Source organism: Procambarus clarkii, chromosome 37 (assembly GCF_040958095.1).
Source record: "Procambarus clarkii isolate CNS0578487 chromosome 37, FALCON_Pclarkii_2.0, whole genome shotgun sequence".
Taxonomy (NCBI): Eukaryota; Metazoa; Arthropoda; class Malacostraca; order Decapoda; family Cambaridae; genus Procambarus; species Procambarus clarkii.
The window spans coordinates 8,637,619-8,645,748 of NC_091186.1; the positions used below are offsets into that span (position 1 = coordinate 8,637,619).

Here is an 8,130-nt window from a genome sequence, read left to right on the forward strand (position 1 = left end):
TTAGTATATCACCTATGCACGTAGTTAATAAGTCAATATTGACTTTACAAATTTGCGAGAACGGGTTGCATTATTATTATTATTATTATTATTATAACTTTACCAAATGCTTTGCTGAATCAAATAATGTTATTACTTTCAATGTGTTACAATAGCATAATTAAGTGCTGCAAGTGTCAGGTCATTTATATAGTCGGTATTTGTTATTTTTCTGAGGTTGGAAGAAAACGTGCTCAGATTGGGGACTTGTTTATTTTATAATGAATAATAAATTAATATATAAAATTAATATATAATAAATTAATTTATTATATAAATTAATAAATAACAAATTAATAGATAAAATTATTATTATATAAATAATAATAATAACAAATAGTATAATGATAAGCAATTATTTTAATGAATCCAATAGCTAATTTGGATGAATGATAAATAATTATTGACTAGTGCATAACAATAAAGTATTAAGGAATAATTATAATGAATAATCCTTAATGATAAAGTAGAGATCAATTACAATTAATAACTACATCCATAGGTAGTAAATGAAAGTTGCATTAATTAGACTAATTACAATTCATGGGAATATTTCTTAGCTATCTGCAGGCTTATCACTTTGGGGGTTCCGGCGGAGCACCCCCAAAGATACAGCAAATGTTTAGCATGCTAGAGCAAGTGCCCCTTGAGCACATCTGTGGGCCGTCCCTTTCAAAATTAAAACAGGGGATGCAGAGGATCCCGGGAGGAGGGTGGGCGTTATGTAAGAGCAGCTGCTGGCTTGGGGAAAGGGGCCCACGCCGTCTCCGTCCCGGTTTATATAACCTCGGGTCAATGCGCGCGCAGCTTGGGGCGGTTAAAGTCGGCTTCCAGACATACGTTTTCTTCCACTCAGAAAAACCCACCGTTTTTGGGAAACAGTGTTCTTTTTTCTGAGGTTGGAAGAAAACGTGCTCAGATTGGGGACTTGTTTATTTTATAATGAATAATAAATTAATATATAAAATTAATATATAATAAATTAATTTATTATATAAATTAATAAATAACAAATTAATAGATAAAATTATTATTATATAAATAATAATAATAACAAATAGTATAATGATAAGCAATTATTTTAATGAATCCAATAGCTAATTTGGATGAATGATAAATAATTATTGACTAGTGCATAACAATAAAGTATTAAGGAATAATTATAATGAATAATCCTTAATGATAAAGTAGAGATCAATTACAATTAATAACTACATCCATAGGTAGTAAATGAAAGTTGCATTAATTAGACTAATTACAATTCATGGGAATATTTCTTAGCTATCTGCAGGCTTATCACTTTGGGGGTTCCGGCGGAGCACCCCCAATCCCGGGAGGGCCAGCGGGAGAAGGATTAAGGAGAAGGGGTTCCTTACTCTTACTAGCACGTAGACTGGGCAAAGGATTAGCTGCGGACAGCGGGACACTTGGGGACCGGCGCTGCACCCCCACCGCAGGCCAGCTGGCCGGACCCCCCCCCCGAAGGGCGAGGCCCGCTGGTCGCAAGGAGGCCTCAGAATGGCAGTGCAACAACGTCCCGGACGTAGTCAGCTGGGTGTTGCAGCTGGTTGCTGGACCCGCCGTTAACTCCGATGGCTAGCCCGTCAAGAGAGCCGAGTGGCCCTGTCAATTCTAAAGGTAAGAGTGCGTGGTCGGCTGAAGGCGAGCCTATCTCTGCGAGGGCGGCGCGAATTAATCGCCCTGAGGAAGTGTTGCCTGTTCACTGGGCACAGGCCGGGTAGAACTTGCCGGGGGCGCCCGCTGGGCTAGGGTATGCGTGCGCCCTGCACTGCGCTTGTAGGATCCGAAGAGTGTCGATTCCTGACCATGTAAGCGATACCTGGTCCAGTCGGAGCGTGCGTCGATTTTTTGTTGCGTAGATCACCTCCCCCAGGCTGAAAGATATGAGGCAGTAAGGGTGGGCGGAAGCGGCACGCAGTGTTATCGTGACAGGCAAGGGCACAGACGAGAGGGAAACCCTAGCTGAATCAATACGGAGACGTAAAACGGGGGGAGGGAGCCCGGCACAGGAATTAAGAGATTCCTTAATTAACAATCCTGGATGAATAAAGAGTTTTCCGAACAATTATACTGAAGCAATGAAGGGGGCTAACAATCTAAGAATCTTCCAGCAAACAGAAGGGGGAAGTACCTTTGCTAAGAGCAAAGGTGGGAGAAAGCCAGTAGGAGAACAGCAAAGAAGCACAAAGCAACTATAAACAGGGATAATACGAAACACTATAAATCTTGAATATAACAATACATATACCAAGAACGGGTATATACAATAAAGCAATATATACATAAACCATAAAATGGAATAAGAACCAATTCTTAAAGCCAAATCTATAACATGCTTGTGTCCTAAGCGGATGTAGAATGTGAGCGGGGAACATTACCCTTGGTCTCCATCCCATCTCTGCCTCCAGACGGGTGATAGGGCTGGATAGAAGCCAAGGAGTCTGCCTTAAGTGGCCGCTGAGTGTAGTCTTGTGTTGTCAACGAGCGTCTGCAAGCCGCAGCTAGTGCGCCGTGAACTTCGGCTACATCTTTTAGAACAGGAGCAAAGTGAAATCGACGGCAGGGAACCGTCATCCAGTAACTGTAATAAGGAATAATATTAAGAATACAATGTCGTAAATAATCGTACAATGTAAGAATACAATGTAATATCGTAAATAACCGATGACGGCAAGTGCCGCAGAATTGAAGAAAAATAAATTGCTGGGCGCAATGTCGGGTGGAACGCTTCAGCTGGAGGTTCCTGACTGAAGCATCGGCTGCCGGGAAGCCTAAGATGGAACTGGGGTGTTAGCAGCTGTAACATCGTCTGCTGAAACTAGCCGAGTCTGTGAGGGCGCCCGCTGCAACAGCTACGGCCGAGCCACCAGCTGGCCCATCCTCCGCAGGAGCAACACCGGCTGGGACAACGTCGTTGTAAAAGCCTAACAATGTAATAAATTATATTACATGAATAATCTTAAATAAATGGTGTAAATAATAAAATTATAAACCAATTATAACTATAATTAATTATAAATAATTATAAATTGCAAAACAAAGTATGCTCAAAATGAAGCTGGACTATAACTCTCTAGAGAAACGGGATTAACACTGAGCCGAGGTAAATACAACCAAATACAATAACGAAAAGGAGTGAAAAAAGACACGTCAGCTGGAACTTCGCGACCAGCGGCCTAGGAGGCTGCTGTGACGTCCGGGCTACACCGGGCAGACAACACGTCTGGGTAAACCAGCGGCCTGGGAGGCCGCAGTGACATCCGGGCTACACCGGGCAGACAACACGTCTGGGTAAACCAGCGGCCTGGGAGGCCGCAGTGACATCCGGGCTACACCGGGCAGACAACACGTCTGGATAAACCAGCGGCCTGGGAGGCCGCCTAGCTATATGACCAAATGAATAAAACTGAAACATCGCCGGCTTAACTCGTCACAGGAAGGACGTCAGCTGGGAAGCAGCAGTACCTTCCGACTAAATTGAGGAATAAACTGAAAGTTTAATCGCGGCAGAAAAGTTGTATAAAACATGGAGCAAACGCAATGCATAAATTGCAGTAACAAATTGCTGAGGGAAATGGCTCATAAAACAAGTGCAGGAATAATCTAAAGTCAGAGGCTTGCTCCATGCTAAATTGAGGAAGACTTTAATCTTAATACACGTCATGACTGGGAGGCTAAGGATATAACAAGTTATTTTAGTAAGCGTTTGGTTAATGATGGAGGAACGTAAATCACCAAAACAGGAGCGGGCTCCTGTTTACTAAATTGACATGGAAATACGAATTTTTACGAATAGATTTTTTTTTTTTTTTTTTTTTTTTAAGGCAGGAGGTGTAAGCAATGCTATAAATTTCCTAAATTTGCCGCGTAATGAAACTAATCAAGCTGAAAGTCTAAATAAAGGAATGTAATAAAATTGAACAGAATTAATTAAAATTGACCGCAATAATTAGAATTAAATCCATTACTCGTAAACCCTCTTGTATATATGTACCTTACCTAAATAAACATTTGATTTGAAGTAGCTCAAGCGGCAGACCGCACGGCCAGGCGTTATGCTGGACGCTGAAAACTTGGGATGAGGAAGGGGCCCGCGTAACCGGGCACTCCAGGCAGACCAACATCTGGTACACGCGACCAAGGAAAACACGGGAATATTGTGCTACAGCATTCGAACGAAACGTGGTGGAATTGACGTACCGGGCTACACCGGCCAGACGAAAACGTCTGGGTACGAACGTGCCAGCTATACCAGCTGGACGAAACGTCTGGGAACAAATGTACCGGGCTACACCGGCCAGACGAAAACGTCTGGGTACGAACGTGCTGGCTATACCAGCTGGACGAAACGTCTGGGAACAAATGTACCGGGCTACACCGGCCAGACGAAAACGTCTGGGTACGAACGTGCCGGCTATACCAGCCGGACGAAACATCTGGGAACAACTGTACCGGGCTACACCGGCCAGACGAAAACGTCTGGGTCCGAACGTGCTGGCTATACCAGCCGGACGAAAAAACTGGGAACAAATGTACCGGGCTACACCGGACTTACGACAATGTCTGTGACAAACGTGCGGGCTAAACCGGCCCGACGAGACGTCTGGAGACGCCTACAACTAACACATCCTGGTTGACTTTACATAATCACATAAAAGGCAAAGCAGAGGTTAAACAAACATAAATGTAAAACCAGCAAAGGAACACGCAGCTTGACACCGCATAAAAATCATTAATACTGTAAATTAAGGAAACTTATGGAAAAACAAATCCATAAAACAAAGCTAGGGGCCAGAGGCCTGTGACACTGCAGCTAGCCTAACCTAGCTAACTTACCTAATAACTTAAAGGCAATAGCAAAAGTTAAACAAACAAATGTAAAACCAGCTAAAGAAACATGCAGCTTGACACTGCATAAAATTCAATAATAAATTAAGGAAACTTATGGAAAAACAATTCTATGAAAACAAAGCTAGGGGCCAGAGGCCTGTGACACTGCTGCTAGCCTAACCTAGCTAACTTTACCTACTAACTTATAGGCAATGACCAAAAGTTAAAACAAACCAGCTAAAGAAACATGCAGCTTAACACTGCATAAATTTCAGTAGTAAATTAAGGAAACTTGTGGGAAAACAAGTCCATGAAAACAAAGCTAGGGGCCAGAGGCCTGTGACACTGCAGCTAGCCTAACCTAGCTGACTTTCCCTAATAACTTAAAGGCAAAAGCAAAAGTTAAATAAACCTAAATGTACAACCTGCAAAAGAAACATGGGCTTGACACTGCGTTAAATTCATTAATAAGTTAAGGAAACTTATGGAAAAACAAGTCCATGAAACAAAGCTAGTGGCCAGAGGCCTGTGACTCGGCAGCTAGCCTAACCTAGCTAACTTTACCTACTAACTTATAGGCAATGACCAAAAGTTAAAACAAACCTGAATGTAAAGCCTCACGTCGACTGGGTGAGGGTGGGGGTGGCATGTTCAGGCCTCCTCCCGAGTGTGCTCCAAATTACAGCCACCTACTGGAGAAAACCCAGTGCCCCATAACACCGAGGGGCACCACCCCCTCTAGGACCACTGCACCTGCATTTGGTCACCAAGGCTGAACCAGCAGGCGTGCATCAGAGCGCGCACGCCAACACAGAGACAAACACTGGTCCGACGCGCCAACAAAACACAAACACTACCTTAAATGTTGAGAAGGGCAGGACGCCCCTGACGGGACGCTCCTCGTCGGTGTCGAGAGGAACTGGTGTAGGGTCCATGCTGGGAGAACAGTTGAGCGGGCTAAACTTCTGTGTTTACGACTCGCTGAGCAGCAGTGAGTCGTTATGTAAGAGCAGCTGCTGGCTTGGGGAAAGGGGCCCACGCCGTCTCCGTCCCGGTTTATATAACCTCGGGTCAATGCGCGCGCAGCTTGGGGCGGTTAAAGTCGGCTTCCAGACATACGTTTTCTTCCACTCAGAAAAACCCACCGTTTTTGGGAAACAGTGTTCTTATTCTGTACTCTTTTTATGTTATTTAAATTTCAAATAGAAATAGTTTTTAAAGTATGTATCTTAATAAATTTGAACCTTATATTATTTAACATCAACAAATTAGATTTCGAATATTAAAACCAATTTCAACCAATTAAAGGATTTATCCTTTAATGTTAAAAATTGTTCAAACTGAAATAAATATATAACACTGTACGGTACAGTTGTGTTTAATTATGTTTTGTGATTCCTTTGGAAAAGGTATTTGTGCACCAAGTACTACTAGGTCAGTATGAGATATGCTGAATGTTGTCAATATACCATCTGAATACGCCTCACTTTGCGTTAATCATTGGACGTCCTAATGATTAAGGTCCCCAAAAGGACTTAATCAGACCTCAGTGGACATTTTTACTCTCACTCTCTCTCTCTCAGAGCATCCCCTTGTGTGTTGTATGTGGGTGCTGAAGTTCAGTCTCTTCTCTATGTATAGGTGAAGGAACTTTCCATAATTGTTATTGCTAATGTTTACTTGTAATACTGGGTATACATCCGGTGTTCTTACCCTCGACCGCGGAGAGGGTAAGCCGCGGCCGTATGGTCTGAAACCCACAAATATTTACAATGGGGAGGGGGGGGGGGATAACATTTCCTCTTCAAGCACGCGCACACAAATGAACTATGTTACTTAACTGGAAGCACTCGTACAACATAATTTACACGATTTCTCAGGATAATTATACTTCTTACCAGCATATATACAGTATAGTACCTAGGAGGTTCTCTTCAATGATATCTAAGATAATTAAAAGAACCCAAGCAAACTACTGTGGAAATGTGCAGGACAAACATATCAATTGTGACACTAGCCCTCCATATATGTCAGTTGCTTAAATTATAAACTGTACTTGTGGTCGGTCTCGAGCCCATTGTTGATGTGACAATGTGCATTGACTTTTGTAACTAGCTTATCAAGATTATAACTTGCTTGGCTATATGAATTGTGGGGCTCAGTCCCTGAGCCCATTATGTGCCTCTGTAACACTCCACTATCGCCCATAGGATGGGTATGGGGTGCATAATAAATGAACTAAACTAAGCTCTGCCTTTTTGATAACATATACAATTATAAGCTTTATTTGTGAATCTCAATTAATTAAACAAGGCGATGAGTCACAATAACGTGGCTGAAGTATGTTGACCAGACCACACACACTAGAAGTTGAAGGGACGACGACGTTTCGGTCCGTCCTGGACCATTCTCAAGTCGATTGTGAATGGTCCAGGACGGACCGAAACGTCGTCGTCCCTTCAACTTCTAGTGTGTGGTCTGGTCAACTTAATTAAACAATATATCACAGAGCCTGTAGGGTTCGGTGAGATGAGCGAAGAGACATGGGAGATTTTACATAAGTACAGTACATGGTAGTTTAAGTAGCGAACGCATGTCAACGAATAGCGAGTATATATAACAAAACTATTGTCCTACGAAGTCGATTTGAAGTTAGTGATAGACACCAATGTGTAGCCATCAATAATATAACCTCTCCCATTCTACCAATAACCGTTGGAGTGCCACAGGGCAGCATCTTGGGGCCTCTTCTATTTCTTATATACATCAATGGTCTGCCTAATGTGTCTAACATTCTGAAACCTATTTTGTTTGCTGATGATGCTACCCTCATCTACTCCAACCACAACCCACATACACTAAATGATGTTGTTAATAATGAACTAAAAAAAGTCCACTTATGGATGTCAACCAACAAACTAACACTTAACATAGAAAAGACCTACTACATCCTATTTGGAAGCAAATCTACAAATGCAATTCAGCTTCAGATAGACAATGTAAACATTAGCAATAAAAATGATGGAAAGTTTCTTGGCCTATTCCTAGACAAGAGACTCAATTTCAGTACCCACATACAACACATAACTAAGAAAGTCTCTAAAACAGTTGGTATACTCTCCAAAATCAGATATTATGTACCTAACTCTGCTCTCATCTCTCTATATTATGCACTAATCTATCCCTATCTCAACTATGGTATCTGTGCATGGGGTTCAACCACTGCAAACCACCTCAAGT

The 8,130-nt window shown here is 42.2% G+C and overlaps 1 long non-coding RNA gene across 1 annotated transcript; it reads right to left on the minus strand.

Moving 5' to 3' along the window:
- Window positions 1-380: 380 nt before the first annotated feature.
- On the minus strand, window positions 381-5,965 carry LOC138372013 (uncharacterized). The gene is made up of 3 exons (XR_011230623.1): window positions 5,748-5,965; window positions 2,439-2,641; window positions 381-1,934 (listed from the first exon to the last, which is right to left on the minus strand). It is a non-coding gene; the product is annotated as an uncharacterized lncRNA (long non-coding RNA).
- Between the last annotated feature and the right edge of the window lie 2,165 nt (window positions 5,966-8,130).